We start from the raw sequence: 17,062 nt of genomic DNA, 5'->3' as shown, positions 1-17,062 counted from the left end.
AGATACAGGAAATAAGGAGAAGCAGGGGTGGAGGTGGGTTGCAAAGGAACAGCGGACATCCTTAAGCAGCGTGTAGTGTATGAGATCTGCCAGTTGGATATAAAGTTATAGGCTAAGCCAGCACCTGAGTCTGCACCAACTGGTATCAACTGCTCTGTTCTGGGATTCTACCTGAACTCAACGTCACGGCCACATTGATGCTGGATTTATGTTTCACTCAGCAGGTTAGAGCCGAGTTTAGAGTTCTGTCTTGGTTCTTAATTAGTCAAATTATGAAATGTTTCTGTGAACACTATTCACAGTGTGACTGAGTAATCTACAACCAATCACTAACATTAACAATTACTGACAGGTGAAGACTGTTTAATGACAATGACAGTAGTTGGCTAGAAGGTTGGGTGCAGAGCATCTCCAGAATAGCAGGCATTGTGGTGGCGTGTTAGCATTAGGCAGTGACAAACCTGACACAGGTGACAGAATGCTTCTGCAATGGCAGCGAGGTCCCTCCATCTCAGTTTGATCCACAGTGTACTGGAAAAATTGAACTTCTAAATAGCTTTAAAGAATTCTGATACCACCTCGGTGCCTAATAACACAGGGCACCTGGCACTGACAGCTTTTATCTGACAACAGACAGTTTTCCTGTCTAACCACTTTTTTTGCTCTGATGTCTTTGGTGCCCCAAGGTCCTCACTCGGGGCCCAACCTGGTTTCATGTGTCTCACCTCTTTGGAGCTCATCGGCTTTGATGAGCTGTTGTCTCCCACCCAAATACAGAGCAGTCTCTTGCCAATGTACACAAATTGTTCTTGCCTTAAGAATTGTCTTTTTTCTCCATGCCACGACAACAGAGTTTACTTTTTTAACGTCCTACTTTTTATCTCTTATTGCATTCGCATAGCTGCCCCCTTCTTTTTTTCTCCCTGCAGTCACAGAGTTATCATGATTTATAGAAGAGTCCATTTTGTTTTCAGTTCCAAGACGCTCAAATCAAAGTACCATTGCAGTACTTTATCTTGGTTTATTGGAAGCCCCTGCATACTCCCCTCATGGTCAGTTAAATGTATTTAAGTGTATATTTAGATAAAAAATAGTCTCTGAGTCACAGATTTCATTGTTTTCTGTGTCAGTGATGAATCTCTCTTTTTTGATAGTTACTCACAGGGAGAAGAAAAATGCAGGCTTGGCTGCACAGTTATTTCCTCTGGAAAAAAAAGAGGCTACTCCCAGTCAGAGAAAAGACCCTAAACCCCCAACCCTATATCCTCTAATTCCTTTATGTTGAAAGTGTCTTCTGTGCATTTCTGAGTGTGATTTGAATACGGTCATCCTCCTCCTCCTGGGTATTTACCCAAAAGCTGTGAATGCTCCCACTGACTACACCTTTCTCCATCGCTTATTAGGTGGACACAGTTACAGACTACAAGCATTCATGGGGTTTATATGCAAAGCGTGATGATGACAAGGCATGCACTTTACAATAATACACAAATGCAGCTCTACTGCACACCCAACTCAGCAATCTCAATGAACTTCCATGTTCTTTAGCAAGAGGAAGAAGAAAAGGGGGGAAAACAAGCACAATACACAGAAAACATGGAAACCCACCTTTGTTTAAATCAGGTAACAATACCTTGCTGTCTGTCAGGCCAGCACAAAAGCCTTTAAGAGAAACCCGCTGTTTCTAAGATTCTCCGAAAAAGCATCTGTATGGGTGGATGACGTTTTGTGATTTATGCCATGAGGACACAGAATAATAGAACAATGCCAAGAGTCCTTCCACAGACAAAGAACGCTGCATAAGAACCAGTGAAAGACAAGACACTGTCATTTACTGCAGGTGATATGAATGGAGAGAGGCCAAAATTGATTTCCTGGGTACAATACCTTTGTGAGATGTTTGTTGGTCATCACTTGCAAATCCATACAGCCTTGATTAAGGACCACAAACGCCTCACACGCAGGGAAAGCAGAAAAATAAAACTATTAATCTCCACATACTTTCTGTTGTATGATGCAGCAAACAGCAGGTGGAAATAAAATCTGCTGTTTTTCCATGTTTATTGTGGAAATGTGATTTTATATGATTAAGTCCCTGACATGAAGTGACATGCACAAAACACAGAGGAGCGTGATGTTGTTTTCAAACTCAGCCCACTTCTTTGATCATCAGAACTCTTGAATTTAACCTCCATCTGACTTCGACACACGTCTTTTTAAGCGCTCTCTGCCGAGGCAACCAGGAGCACTGTGTGTGCTTCCTCACACCCCATGCATTAAAACCTTTCTCTCTTATGTTCTGGGAGATTGAAAGTGTCCAGCGTATTATTCAAATGACACACTGCCTCACCGGGTGCCTCTTTTCTCTCTCCTCTATCTCCTTCCCTTCTTGCCCCCCCCCCCCCCAGACATTATTTTTGAAGACTACTGCAGGCTAGAGGATAAGAATCCTGGTTGTGGTGCTTGCCGGCACTTCTTCCTCAGCCCTGATTTGAATAAAGAGCTTTGAAATTAAGTGGACAGGCCCCGTCAGGAAAGCAGCAGTGTGCCTTTAAGAAAGCAACTGTGCCTAGGTAAATTATTTTGATTGACGGTGCTAGGAATTTTTTGCGAGCTGGCTGATTTAATTGTGAGTGCCAGGGGGCATCTTTAGGGGCCAGGTACCGCCGCTCCTTGCTGCCGGCCATTTGATCTCCTCTAGCAATCTCCCAGTGGTACCGGCAGCCCGGGCACTAAGGGCCAGAGGGCAGACGAACAAAGGCAACTCTGCGTCTGTGAGTCACACTTCTGTTCGCTTCCTCTGAAACACACAGAGAGAAACACACACAAAGGTTTGGACTGGGCAGCCAAAAGTGTGAAAATGGATTTCCAAGCTCATTTGATGTTAAGTTTTTAGTGTCGAGAGCAGTATATTCATTGATAAAAAGATTGGAATGGTGGGGATGGAGAGGTGAAAAAGAAAGATTGGGAAGAAAGCCAGTGCGTCCTCTGATGTTGGGGGAGAGGTGTGGATTGGGTTTCAAACACGAGGGAGGGTTAGGGAGAGGGGACTTGATAGGAAAAGGATCCCTCATTAGCAGACAGGCCCTGTCAAAAAGACGAGGCCTCTCTGAAAACCAGCAAACACACACAAATGGACAAATACTTCCAAAGTCCAACGCCGCCTCATACAATCTAGAGCAGCGGTCCCCAACCCCCGGGCCTCGGACCGGTACCAGTCCGGGAGTCGTTTGGTACCGGGCCGCGAGAGTTGAGGCTCAGGTGTGAAATGTATAGTTTTCAGGGTTTTTATTGGTTTTTAGCGTTATTTTGTTATCGTTTTTATCGTTAACTCGTTTTTTGGGGGTCTTTTCAAGTGTGTTATGAATAAATCTTCTTTTTTCTGTACCAGTACTAGTTTTATTTTGTTGTATTTATCCGCGACACCTTACAAGCCGGTCCGTGAAAATATTGTCAGGCATAAACCGGTCCGTGGCGCAAAAAAGGTTGGGGACCGCTGATCTAGAGCACTATCTGTAGCTGTCTGTCTCGCAGTCTCTTTCTCAACTTATCACTCCCAGTTCTAACACAGGAGTTGTTCACAGCACGCCTTGGGTCCACATTCCTCTGGTCTCCTTCTGTTGTGTCAGTTTTCAGCAAAAGAAAAGTGCATCAACTGTTGCACTACACAGTTTGCTAACACACGACGTCACCGCATTCAGAGTGAACGAGAAGACCTCTGTAGCCTAAAACACTGCAGCTGCAAGGAGAATAATTCAGTTCACTTTTATTTATATGGCACCAAATCACAACCTCGGGCACTCAATTGTAAGGTGGAGAACAGTCAAATACCCCCCCTCTGAGCAAGGATTTTGGCCACGGTGGGAAGGAAAACCTGATTTTAAACAGGAAGAAACCTCTGGTGGAACCAGGCTCAGGGAGGGGCGGGGTCATCTGCTGCGACCGGTTGGGGGTGAGGGGAGAAAGACAAAATAAAAGACACACTGTAGAAAAGAGTCAGAGACGAAAAATATCCAATAATTAACCCTTTAGAGCCGGTCGGAGCGGGCACGCTCCGTTTTGCGTAACTATTTTTAAATCCCGGTAGCTCTGCAACCGTGTAAGCTAGCGCAATAATTTTTTCTGCATATGAAACCGGAGGAGTTGTACTTACATCTGATGCCATCAGCTTGTCCTCGGTCAGTTTCCTTCCACATAAAAACTGCATAAAAAGCACTTGCAGCAACAAAAACATAATATTCCAGAAACACGCTTTGCCGATCCGATCAGCTGTTTGTAACACTTCCTACGTCCATCAGCGTGAACTATCACATGACCGCATAACCTGCCCGAAACCGGAAGTGACGTCATTTTGCGGAAATGTAGTTTTTTACCATCAGGACCTCATGAGCCTATACTGGTGTTTTTAAAAGTTATCTTTGACTTTATGACTTTCTGTGTCGTTTCTGGGATGCTGAGGACTCATATTGCACTGCTGGAAATAGTTTATTTTGATGCACATGCTGCTTTTTTTTTTTTTGCAAATTTGCAGTATAATATTTATTTTCGTTTGTCCTGCAGTATATAAAAATTGGTGTATTTCAAAAATAAAACTATGAAGACACTCAAAATAAATTTCCTGTGGTGGGAAACTATTTTGTGCAACTTTTTTGCATTTACAGTTTTGAGGGATAAGCCTCTTAAATTTCTCTAACTACAAATATATGTTAAAAAAGCAAAAAAGATTTTACATTTTTTTGTAGTTTATGTAATTACTATGCACTTAATGCAGACATATTGTTAAAATTTGGGCTATAATGGTTGTATTGATGTATAGCAACTTGAAATGCTCCCAAAAATGGCACTACAGCATGTATAATATAATATAATATAATATAATATAATATAATATAATATAATATAATATAAGCTCTGGCGGACTTGGTTCTATGGTAGGTCTTAAAGGGGCACCGAGTGCTGCACAAACACACAGGGAGTGAAAACAGTGAGTAAAGAAGAAAAACCTCAGATCTCACAAAGTCACAGCACATTCACTCTTCAATCCTATCACTGATTTCTAATCCGAAACCTCTCATTTGAAATGAATGCATGTGAATCTGTTATATAGGATTGCACCTTTTAGGGCCATGGGACTATTACCACCTATCAAAGACTAAATCATATGTTTCCAGGTCCAAAAAGAAATACAGCAATTTCTATGTGTGGTACTTAATTTTTCAAAGTGACTGCAACTATGTAGCTGGAGGCAGAAACGCTACAGTGTGCATTTATGACATGCTGGTTCTTGTTACCACTTTCTCCATGTTTAAGGCATGAGTAATCTCATAGAGGCTGTATGCAGGCACAGGCTTAAACACTAGATGTGTTTTAATCTACATGTTGATAAAGAGCAGGGAGATTTTCAATGCTACTTGGAAGACACTAGCTTGAATGGAAAAGCTCCAAACTGCAGATGATTACAATGCTTACATGTAGCAAACAGTGAGATGAAGCTGCATATGGTCGATAGAGAGAAAACTGTGTTTATGAAAATCTCACATTTCAGTGGAAGGGAATAATTTTATTTCCAAAGAAAAGACTCTAAATCGTGCCTAAATGAAAGCCCCTGGAGCTTTTTCCTCAATACAATGGACCTTTAATCCAATGAGACTGCCACACACACACACACACACACACACACACACACACACACACACACACACACACACACACCCTCATGAACACTCGTTCTTTAACTTCCTGTGTGTCTATGTTGCATCTCTTTTGTTTCTTCGATGCTTCTTTTCATTTTTGGGGTTTAATTGCTCTTTTTATTGAAGTATTGTGAGACACACGGTTTGTTTACCATGCTTTAGTGCTTTTTAGGAAGTTGGTTTGAAGCTGCGTAATTTTCAGTTTTATGTCTTTTGTAGTTTTATTTAACGAGATAACAAACACCCCAAAATGTGCATTTTGGTTTTTTTTATCATTATTGTAAACCTCTTATTGTAAACTTGATGCCAGAAGTCAGAAGAGAAGGCAGGACTGCTTCAAGCTGACAGGAAGACAACAGTAACTGAAATAAATACTCGTTACAAGTAGAAGAGCATCTGTGAATATGGTAAATGGTAAATGGCCATTACACATGCAGTCATCCACCCATTCACACACACATTCACACACTGGAATACACAACACACCAAACTTTAAAGCAGGTGAGCTACATTCCTGTCAGCTAAGGACAGAAAACTGGAAAAGTGCTGCTTGGTCTGAGTCTTGATTTCTGCTGTGACATTCAGAAGATGGGGTTAGAGTTTGACATAAACAGCATGAAAGCATCCCCTTCAAAAAAGCACCTTGGTGATGCTGTCAAGCAGGAGATTCAAGTCATGGACGTGCAGGTGGCAAATCTGCAGCAACTGTTTGATGCCATAATTTGACCAAACTCTCTGAAGAGTGTTTCCAGTTTGGTTGAATCTGTGCCAAGAAGGATTAACGCAAAAGGTAAAAGAGGGTCCAACCTGCTATTAGCACGACGTACCTTAAAAACAGGCTTCAAAATGCTCTAAATGATCAGTCTGGGGTCTCGCTGACATCAAGAAGGAAATTCCTTATTCAATGCTAGGAGTCATCCACCTGTCCCTGTGACTGGAGAAGCCTCCCTGCTTTCTTCATTTCTCTCTTTTGACCAGTAGAAGACCAACAGCCTTAATTGTTTATCTCCACTAAATATGGCTGTGTTAAATCAACACTTAGAGTTACAGCTGGGGATGCACCGATACCACTTTTTTGGAAACGAGTACGAGTACTCGCATTTCAGTACTCGCCGATACCGATACCGAGTACTTAATAAAAACATGATTTAAATTTGCAGGTAACAGCTTAGTCCCATAATTTAACAAAAAACAAACAAACAAGGGACTAGTTTGGAATTAAGAACACGCCCAGCACTCGCTTTTGCTCAATGAGGGACTGGAGCATGTAATACGTGCTGTTCCAGCGCGTCTGTACGTCCTGCTGCAGTCTCTTTATTGGCTGGTTGAGCTGTCCCTGAATGTCCTCGAGGCGGGAGTAGGCTAAGGCGGAATGTTTAAAATGCCCAACTATTTTCCGTCCCACTGCGAATAGCATCAGCTATGCTCCTCTGTGCTAATAAGCGTGGGTAAACTCTTTGTACTTGTTGTTGTGTTGGGATTTTAGGTGCTTGATTAAATTGCTTGTGTTAAATGCGCTACCTTTAGAGCCTCCTCTGGACAATTTCGCTGAGCACAATTTGCAGTCCGCCTCCGCAGCCGGGGCCTGGGGGCGGGCACTCAGGGCCTGGGGGAGGGCACTTGGCACCTGTGATTAACCCCTTACATGCCGCTCAAACAAAGACAGGTCTCAGACCGGTCGGTCCTCGGTATCGGGGGACTTTTAACGAGTACAAGTACCTTAGAAAATGTGGTATCGAGGCTGATACCGGTATCGGTATCGGTGCATCCCTAGTTACAGCTGATTCTGTTGCTGCGTGTATTTGGTCCCATTTGGCATTGCTGTTAAATTTACTCACAAGAGTTGAAGTTGTGAAGTCAAATTGATTCTAAATCGAGTCAGGATTTAACACTGACCAACACTGGATAGTGTTCTATGAGATTAACACTACAGGCTAAATGACTCTGTGAAGAGTATTATTTACAAATTTAAGTGTTAATATTTTACTCTTCTTGATAAATTAACTCAAAATTGGAACCCATAAATAATGACACTGCATAGAGTTAACAGAATTAACAGTTGTGGTGTTATTTTCTCCTTTTCTGTATTGTAACTTGTTCTTCTTGAAAAATTATTTGTATACAAGTAAATCCATGCATCTGAAACAAAACACAGACCAAACATCCTTAGTTAGAAATGACCAAAAATGTGCTGATCAGATCAAAACACATACAAATATTAAAAACTGTGATGCTCCGACAGTCGTCGCCGGTCGACCTGCCCGTTGTGTCCGTGTGTCGTCTTTTGTTTGTCTCGACTCCCCCCCCCCCGGTCCCCTATTTCCCTGTTTGTGTGCTTCTGTGTTGTGATTTGTGTTTGCGGAAGTCCGGTTTCAAACATCATCTGACCGGGAAGTGTTCCGGCGCTGAAGTCAGCCACACCTGCTGCTCATCAGCCCTCGCCAGCTGCAGCGGTTTGTCATCGCCAGCAGCCTCCATGCTTAACTGAGTGGCTGAGCTTCAGTCGAGGCTGATCATTAAGTTTACTCGTCAGTACAGACCCTGTTGGCTAGTGAAAAACGTGTGTGTCTAAAATTTGCCAGATTGTCTAGATGTGTTTTTTCTCACTATGAGATGGGAAAGGAGTTTGTGATGGGAGCGGAGCCACTGTACAGATTTGGAGTTGAAGCAAATACCTACTGCAGTATTTTACCATCCACCAAAATATTACATTTAAAAACAGCTGTGCAGATGAGTATAATATATATATGTGTGTGTGTGTGTGTGTGTGTGTGTGTGTGTGTGTGTGTGTGTGCGCATTCGCGAGCTATTACAGGACAAAGGGTACCCAAGCCTATACTGCCCTGTGTGGAAAAAGTAATTGGCCACTAAATGTAATAGCTGGTTGTGCCACACTTGGCTGCAAGAACTTCAATCCAAACAGTTGCCATAACTGGCAATGAGTCTTTCACATCACTGTGGAGGAATTTTGGCCCACTCTTCCTCTCCAGAATCGTTTTAATTAAGCCTCTCCACATTTTGTTCTGTTCAGTTTGTGAACATGACTGGCTTGTTTAAGATCACGTCAAAGCATCTCAATCAGATTTAAGTGTATTGAGCCTTCTATAAAGCCCTTTTTAATTTATTTTCAAGTCATTTAGGGGTAGGCCTGTGTTTCAGATCATTGTCCGCTGCATGACTGAAGCGTGCATAAGCTTCAGAGCATGGACTAACAACGAGACTTTCTCTCAGGATTTTAAAGTAGAAAGTAGAATTCTTCGTTTCACCATTTTTGGCAAGTCACTCAGGTTGTGAAGCACTAAAGCAGTCTCAGCCCATCACACTACCAGTGCCATGTTTGACTGATAATATAAACTGCTCCATAAGGCCTTTCCTGAGACTGGTGAGGCCCTGTGGAGCTAAATCAGGGTCAGCAGTTTCATTCACTTGACAAAATTCTGAAAGTTGTGATTTAAAAAATGAATAAAAATTAGTTTCAGACTTTTGACAATGATTTTGTGTTATGAGTGTGTATCAAGGGGGAGGGGCAGGGCATAGACTAATGACTGACAGCTCATGTGTCATGTATGTTAGTTAAAAATTAGCATTGTGTTTGAAGTTGCCTACTGCTCCTTCACAGGATGACATCGGTACCAGCCAACAAGAAGAAACCCGGTTTCTGGTCATCCTATGATGATGTGAATGTTTGTAACATACTGATATGCTTTAAGGTTAAAGATGTAGGTGGGGGATTCAAATTTCTTCTTAAAATACACAAATGAACAGGTGAGTCTTAGATTTTATCTACGAGTTAATCGCTCTCACAGCTTAGCAACCTACCAGTCAATCAGATAACAGTATTTCCTGTTGCTGGGGTACATTTTTTCACACCTTAATGAATATGAATATGTTTAAATATTCAAACAATTAACTTACTAAAAATAAGGTCATTCAATTTTTGTTATTGTTTTTTTTAAATATGAAAACTTAGAATTTCAGTTTCAAATTTTCAAACTTTTGGTGACGATTTAGCTTCATAAGGCCTGCAGGGTTTTTTGTGACCTCCTGGATGAGTCATCGACGTGCTCTTGAAGTAATTTTGCTATGCAGGAACACCTGAGAAGGTTCACCAGTATTCCAACGTTTTTTTACATTTGTAGATTATGGCTCTCTTGGTTCTCTTGAATCCTAAAGTCTTAGAAATCACTGGTTTTAAGTGCATTTAAAACAGGGCAGCCACCCTGTTTTAAATGCACTTTACAACACCACGCATCAACACCACATATCAGTGGGCAGAATGAGGCATGTGGTCTTTTCACAGATCCATTCTCTGTTTGCCGTCTGGAGCTGGAAGCCCCATGGAGGAGCTGGTTGTCCACTCAGGGTCTTGGCTGGTGGGCTTCTCTGCTGCTCGTCTCCACCCCAGACTTAAGGGAACCATCTGCTGATTACCCCTCTGGTGGTATTGGGACCTGGGAGTATAGTGTGGGTTTTTTGCCTATTTGTATGTCTGTGTGTCAGGTCAGGTCTTAGACTCCACCTCTCTTTTAGAACATCTCAGGCTCCCCCAGGTGTCGGGTCTATTTTCCCCCACGACACTTCCTGCCAGCGGCTGGTGCCCCCGCCAGCTGGTGCAATGGCGGTTCTCAGTGTCCAGGGCCGGGGGCTTTGTAAACTTTTCCAGAATAATAAATGTCAGTTACTTTGATTCTCAGCTTTTTCTTTAGACTGTGGCATGAGGTGTTGCTCATTGAGATGTTCTGACCTGCTTCATTTTGTCAGACAGATTCTTAAGTCATTACAGAGGTCCGGCAGTAATCAGCCTAGTAAAATTGAACTCTACGTTCCAAAGTAGTTGTTAATCACAGAAGATTCATGTTTTGGTTTAGCATCATCAATATTTGATCTCATTTCAACCATTTATCAGATGAGAAACCATAATGGGTAACTTCAGGACCTCCAAAGTGGCTTTCTTCACCTCTCTGTGACCTCATAGAACCACATGGATTTCTCCTAGCCAATCAATAAAGATAAAGCTATGATACAAGTAGCGACCTTGTTTAACGCCCTAACACAAACTCCAAACCTTCACCCTATCCATATTTCTATCCCTGATTACCAATATGGTAATTTAATTGACCTGGATTTGCAATGTACTGGAGCTGTTTTTAATGTTATTTCTCAAGCAGACGAAGACATTGAAAGACAGTGCCCCATACATCACAAACCCCACCCACTTAAAAGATGCAGAGGCTTTAGAGCTATGCTGCTTGAACAGAGGAAAAGGTTCCTCAGAGACAATAGCATTTGCTATCGCTGCCTTGCTTCAACCGGCCACCAAGCCAAAGACTGTACAGTCATGATTAAGTGTGAAGAGTGCAATAGTGAGAAACACCTGGCAGCTCTTCATCCTGCCCCAGCACCGCAAATGCCCAAGCCTCTCTCATCTCCTGAAGTGCACCACCCACACCTGAAAGCAATAGCTGCTGAAATACCACCTCGAGACCCAAGTGCATTCTGTTGCTGATAGGACGCAACCTTCTGAGAGTTCACAAAGTGAGGGAGGAAATCAACGGCAGAGATAATGACCCGTTTGCACAGAAGCTTGACCTGGCCTGGGTTATCATTGGCGACGTGTGTCTTGGCAATGCCCACAAGTCAAGTAAAGTGAATGTTCTGAAAACCTATGTATTGGACAATGGACGCCCAAGCTATCTCACTCCCTGTGACAGTCACCTTAGTGTAAAGGAGGACTTCAGTCTGAGCCGAGCCAAACCAAAGCCATCTCCAATCAACTGCCATCCGCTCACTCACACCAAAGGCCCACAGCTGAGAATTTAGGAGACTCTGTGTTTTGTCACACCAGTAACGACAACCACCTTGCTCATTCAGCTGAAGATGTGATCTTTTTGAAAAAGATGGCAGGCTTCTTCAAGGACAATACAAACAGCTGGGTTGCACCACTTCCGTTCCAAACCCCCGGACGCAAACTCCCGGATAACCGGTCCTACGCCTACCAACGGCTCATGTCATTACGACATATGCTTGACAAGAAACCAGAAATGAAAACACACCTTGTGGAATTCATGCAGAAAATGCTAGACAACCAACACGCAGAGCTCGCACCACCTCCCAACAAAGACATAGAGCACTGGTATCTCCCGATATTTGGCGTGTACCATCCACAAAAGCCGGGAAAGATACGTGTGGTGTTTGATTCAAGCGCGCAGTTTGATGGAGTGTCCTTCAATGAGATGTTGCTTTCCGGCCCGGACCTGAACAACATACTTTTGGGTGTGCTGCTTAGCTTAAGGAAAGAACCAGTCGCCGTCACAGCTGACATTGAACAAATGTTCTACTGCTTTGTAGTCCAGAAAGATCACAGAGACTACCTTTGCTTTCTTTGGTACAAAGACAACGACCTTGGCAACGGCGTAGTAGACTACAGAATGAGGGTGCATATCTTTGGTAACAGTCCCTCCCCGGCAGTGGCAATTTACGGGCTGAGACTGGCAGCAAGGGAGGCAGAAAGTGAGTATGGAACTGATGCCCGAGACTTCGTGGAGCACAACTTCTATGTCGATGACAGATTAAAGTCTTTCCCAACAACAGTTGAGGCTGTTGATGTCCTACAGAGAACTCAGAAAATGCTTGCCCTCTCAAATCTACGTCTCCACAAGATTGCTTCCAATAAAGTGGAAGTGGTGAGTGCATTCCCCCCTGAGGATAGGGCCAAAGATATCAAAGATCTCGATTTAACAACAGATGAGCTTCCAGTCCAATGCAGCTTGGGGGTAAGTTGGAACCCCACAACGGACACGTTCACATTCCATGTTTCACAAGAGCAAAAACCCTTCACTCGCCGGGGCGTACTCTCAACAGTGAACAGCTTGTTTGACCCTCTTGGTTTGCTTGCATCCGTAACCATCAAAGGCAGGCTTCTTCTCAGGGAGCTCTCCAGCAGCGCCCTTGAGTGGGACAGTTCCTTATCCCAAGACATGTACAATGGCTGGAGAAGGTGGCTTGACTCGCTACGAAGTCTCACAAATCTACACATTCCTCGCCCCTACGTCACGTTCTCCATCCCACAAGCTACCTTCATTGAACTTTGTGTGTTCTCAGACACTTCGATGAAAGCCATCGCTGCGGTAGCTTACCTGAAGGTCACACATGAAGAGGTCGGATTCATTATGGATAAGGCCAAACTAGCTCCTGTACCAGAACCGACCATTCCTCGATTAGAGCTGTGCGCTGCAGTGCTTGCTGTGGAGATGTCAGAGCTTCTCACGGAAGAACTAAACGTAAAGATTGACAAGACAACATTCTACACTGACAGTAAAGTGGTGTTAGGATACATTAACAATCAAAGCAGAAGATTCCATGTGTACAGGGAGCGCAGAATTATTAGGCAAATGAGTATTTTGTCCACATCATCCTCTTCATGCATGTTGTCTTACTCCAAGCTGTATAGGCTCGAAAGCCTACTACCAATTAAGCATATTAGGTGATGTGCATCTCTGTAATGAGAAGGGGTGTGGTCTAATGACATCAACACCCTATATCAGGTGTGCATAATTATTAGGCAACGTCCTTTCCTTTGGCAAAATGGGTCAAAAGAAGGACTTGACAGGCTCAGAAAAGTCAAAAATAGTGAGATATCTTGCAGAGGGATGCAGCAGTCTCAAAATTGCAAAGCTTCTGAAGCGTGATCATCGAACAATCAAGCGTTTCATTCAAAATAGTCAACAGGGTCGCAAGAAGCATGTGGAAAAACCAAGGCGCAAAATAACTGCCCATGAACTGAGAAAAGTCAAGCGTGCAGCTGCCAAGATGCCACTTGCCACCAGTTTGGCCATATTTCAGAGCTGCAACATCACTGGAGTGCCCAAAAGCACAAGGTGTGCAATACTCAGAGACATGGCCAAGGTAAGAAAGGCTGAAAGACGACCACCACTGAACAAGACACACAAGCTGAAACGTCAAGACTGGGCCAAGAAATATCTCAAGACTGGTTTTTCTAAGGTTTTATGGACTGATGAAATGAGAGTGAGTCTTGATGGGCCAGATGGATGGGCCCGTGGCTGGATTGGTAAAGGGCAGAGAGCTCCAGTCCCACTCAGACGCCAGCAAGGTGGAGGTGGAGTACTGGTTTGGGCTGGTATCATCAAAGATGAGCTTGTGGGGCCTTTTCGGGTTGAGGATGGAGTCAAGCTCAACTCCCAGTCCTACTGCCAGTTTCTGGAAGACACCTTCTTCAAGCAGTGGTACAGGAAGAAGTCTGCATCCTTCAAGAAAAACATGATTTTCATGCAGGACAATGCTCCATCACACGCGTCCAAGTACTCCACAGCGTGGCTGGCAAGAAAGGGTATAAAAGAAGAAAAACTAATGACATGGCCTCCTTGTTCACCTGATCTGAACCCCATTGAGAACCTGTGGTCCATCATCAAATGTGAGATTTACAAGGAGGGAAAACAGTACACCTCTCTGAACAGTGTCTGGGAGGCTGTGGTTGCTGCTGCACGCAATGTTGATGGTGAACAGATCAAAACACTGACAGAATCCATGGATGGCAGGCTTTTGAGTGTCCTTGCAAAGAAAGGTGGCTATATTGGTCGCTGATTTGTTTTTGTTTTGTTTTTGAATGTCAGAAATGTATATTTGTGAATGTGGAGATGTTATATTGGTGTCACTGGTAAAAATAAATAATTGAAATGGGTATATATTTGTTTTTTGTTAAGTTGCCTAATAATTATGCACAGTAATAGTCACCTGCACACACAGATATCTCCCTAAAATAGCTAAAACTAAAAACAAACTAAAAACTACTTCCAAAAATATTCAGCTTTGATATTAATGAGTTTTCTGGGTTCATTGAGAACATGGTTGTTGTTCAATAATAAAATTATTCCTCAAAAATACAACTTGCCTAATAATTCTGCACTCCCTGTATGTGAACAATCGTGTACAGAGGATCAAGCAGTCTTCCCTACCAGATCAATGGAGATACGTCCCATCAGAGCACAATCCTGCTGATCATGGCTCTCAGTCTGTACCAGCACAAAAAGTCTGTGGTACTTCATGGTTGTACGGCCCGGCATTTCTTCTCAATCACAAGACTCTCCAAGAAAGGGCCCATTTGAACTTGTCGATCCAAAGTCTGACATTGAAATTCAACATAACATCAATGTGTTTGTGACCACAACTGCTCCAGGTGCCCTGGGTTCATCACGCTTTGAAAGATTCTCAAAATGGACTTCCCTTGTCCAAGCGGTGGCCTACCTTCGCCACATCTCCCACAGTCCAAAGTCTAACTCTAAAGATGGTAGCGCCTGTAGCGGCTGGCATCTTTGTAAGGCTAGTCTTATAGATGAAACCTTATCTCAAGCAGAGCACACAATCATCAGATGTGTCCAGCATGAAGTCTATGCAGAAGAAATAAAATGCATCATGGCAAAACGAGACTTACCATGCAACAGTGCTCTTCACAAACTTCATCCCATCATCGATGGCAAAAACTTACTGTGAGTAGGAGGCTGACTTGAAGAGTCTGGCTTGCCGAGTCATCAAGCTAACCCTCTCCTGATACCAGGGAAGCATCACATTGCAACACTGCTCATTCGGCATCACCATGAAGCCACCCAGCACCAAGGAAGACACTTAACTGATGGGGCTGTGAGAGCAAGTGGCTTATGGGTAGTTGGTTCTAAGAGGTCTATCAGCAGTGTAATCCATAAATGTGTCACCTGCAGAAGGCTTCGAGGTAGAACAGAGCAGCAAATAATGTCTGACTTACCTGCCGAATGCCTACACACTGATCCCCCATTTTCTTACGTTGGCCTCGATGTATTTGGACCGTGGGAGGTTTCAAAACGCCGCACCAAAGGTGGTCAAGCAAACAGTAAGAGATGGGCAGCCTTGTTCACTTGCATGTCTACACGGGCTGTTCATATTGAAGTGATTGAAACTTTCAGCTCTTCCAGTTTCATCAATGCCCTTCGCAGGTTCTTTGCAATCAGAGGCCCCGCCAAACAGTTGAGGTCAGATTGCGGAACCAATTTCATTGGTGCCTCCAAGTACCTAAAGTTGCATTCCCCAAAACCTGGTGAGACAAGTGTGGGTGACTACCTAGGCAAGCAGAGGTATCCCTGGGTGTTTAATGCTCCTCACTCATCTCACATCGGTGGCGCCTGGGAGCGTATGATAGGCGTCTCGCGACGCATCCTAGACTCAATGCTCCTACAACCAGGAAACCCTACTCTAACTCACGAGGTCCTGACAACGTTAATGGCTGAAGTCACAGCTGTTATCAGTGCAAGGTCCTTGGTATCTGTTTCCACAGATCCAGATGCTCCCTTAATCCTGACCCCCTCAGCTCTGCCTACCCAGAAGTTCGATCCGATCCCAACTCCACCTGGGGATTTCACCAAGGCCAACATGTATACACACCTATGGAAGAGAGTTCAAGTTCTGGCCGACACATTCTGGGCCAGGTGGCAGAAGGAGTACCTCCACATGGTCCAAGGTTGTCAGAAATGGCAGCGCAGCAAACCAAACTTGAAGGAAGGAGATGTTCTTCTGAAGGACAAGCAACTAAAAAGAAATGAGTGGCCTATGGGTGTCATTGTGAAGGCACTTCCAAGAGGAGATGGAGTTGTCAGAAAGACGGAAGTGAAGGTGACAAGATTGCAAAGACATTCTGTAGACCCATTTCGGACTGTATCCTTCTTCTGAGAGATTGTTCTAATATGTAAATAGGGTCTAGTGGCATTCTTAAAATAATGCCAGGTGGGGAGTGTACTGGAGCTGTTTTTAATGTTATTTCTACAGGCCTATAGGGGGCGTAGGTTTGCACAATTTCCTACGTTGAGCTAATTAGTTACTAGAAGAAGTGTGATAGGGAGTGTTTGCTCATGGGTGAAGCAAGACATGGTGTGTTCCTTCCGATCCAAAGCCATGCACTCCGTTAAATCCCTTTGAGTGGCAATATGAGTAAGTTTCTTAATTGTGTTTACCTTTCAGACAGGGTATATGATATTATTGAAGTGATTTGGAAATGTTTGATGTGTTTTATATGTCCACATAAGTCCAATCCAAGCTAATGGTTATGTGACATTTCTGTATTTTGTATCATTTCAGTTTGACACTTTTTTGCATTAAATCCTGTCCAAATACAACACGTGCCTGTTCCTTGGAGGAAGTGATGCAACAGAGAGTTTAACTGGTTCTGAATCTCAATATAGGACAGGGGTTACATTGGATGCAATAGTACATGCAAAGTAAAACTTTTAAACGTCATAAAAGTTAACATGTCTTGTAATATTTAATACAATGTTTAGTCAGTCTTGCAAGGTTCAACAAACTTGAACCTTTTCTTTGATATTGTTGAA

Source organism: Aulonocara stuartgranti, assembly GCF_965226115.1.
Source record: "Aulonocara stuartgranti genome assembly, chromosome: 19".
In the NCBI taxonomy this organism is placed as follows: domain Eukaryota; kingdom Metazoa; phylum Chordata; class Actinopteri; order Cichliformes; family Cichlidae; genus Aulonocara; species Aulonocara stuartgranti.
Note: the sequence above shows the minus strand (reverse complement) of the source record.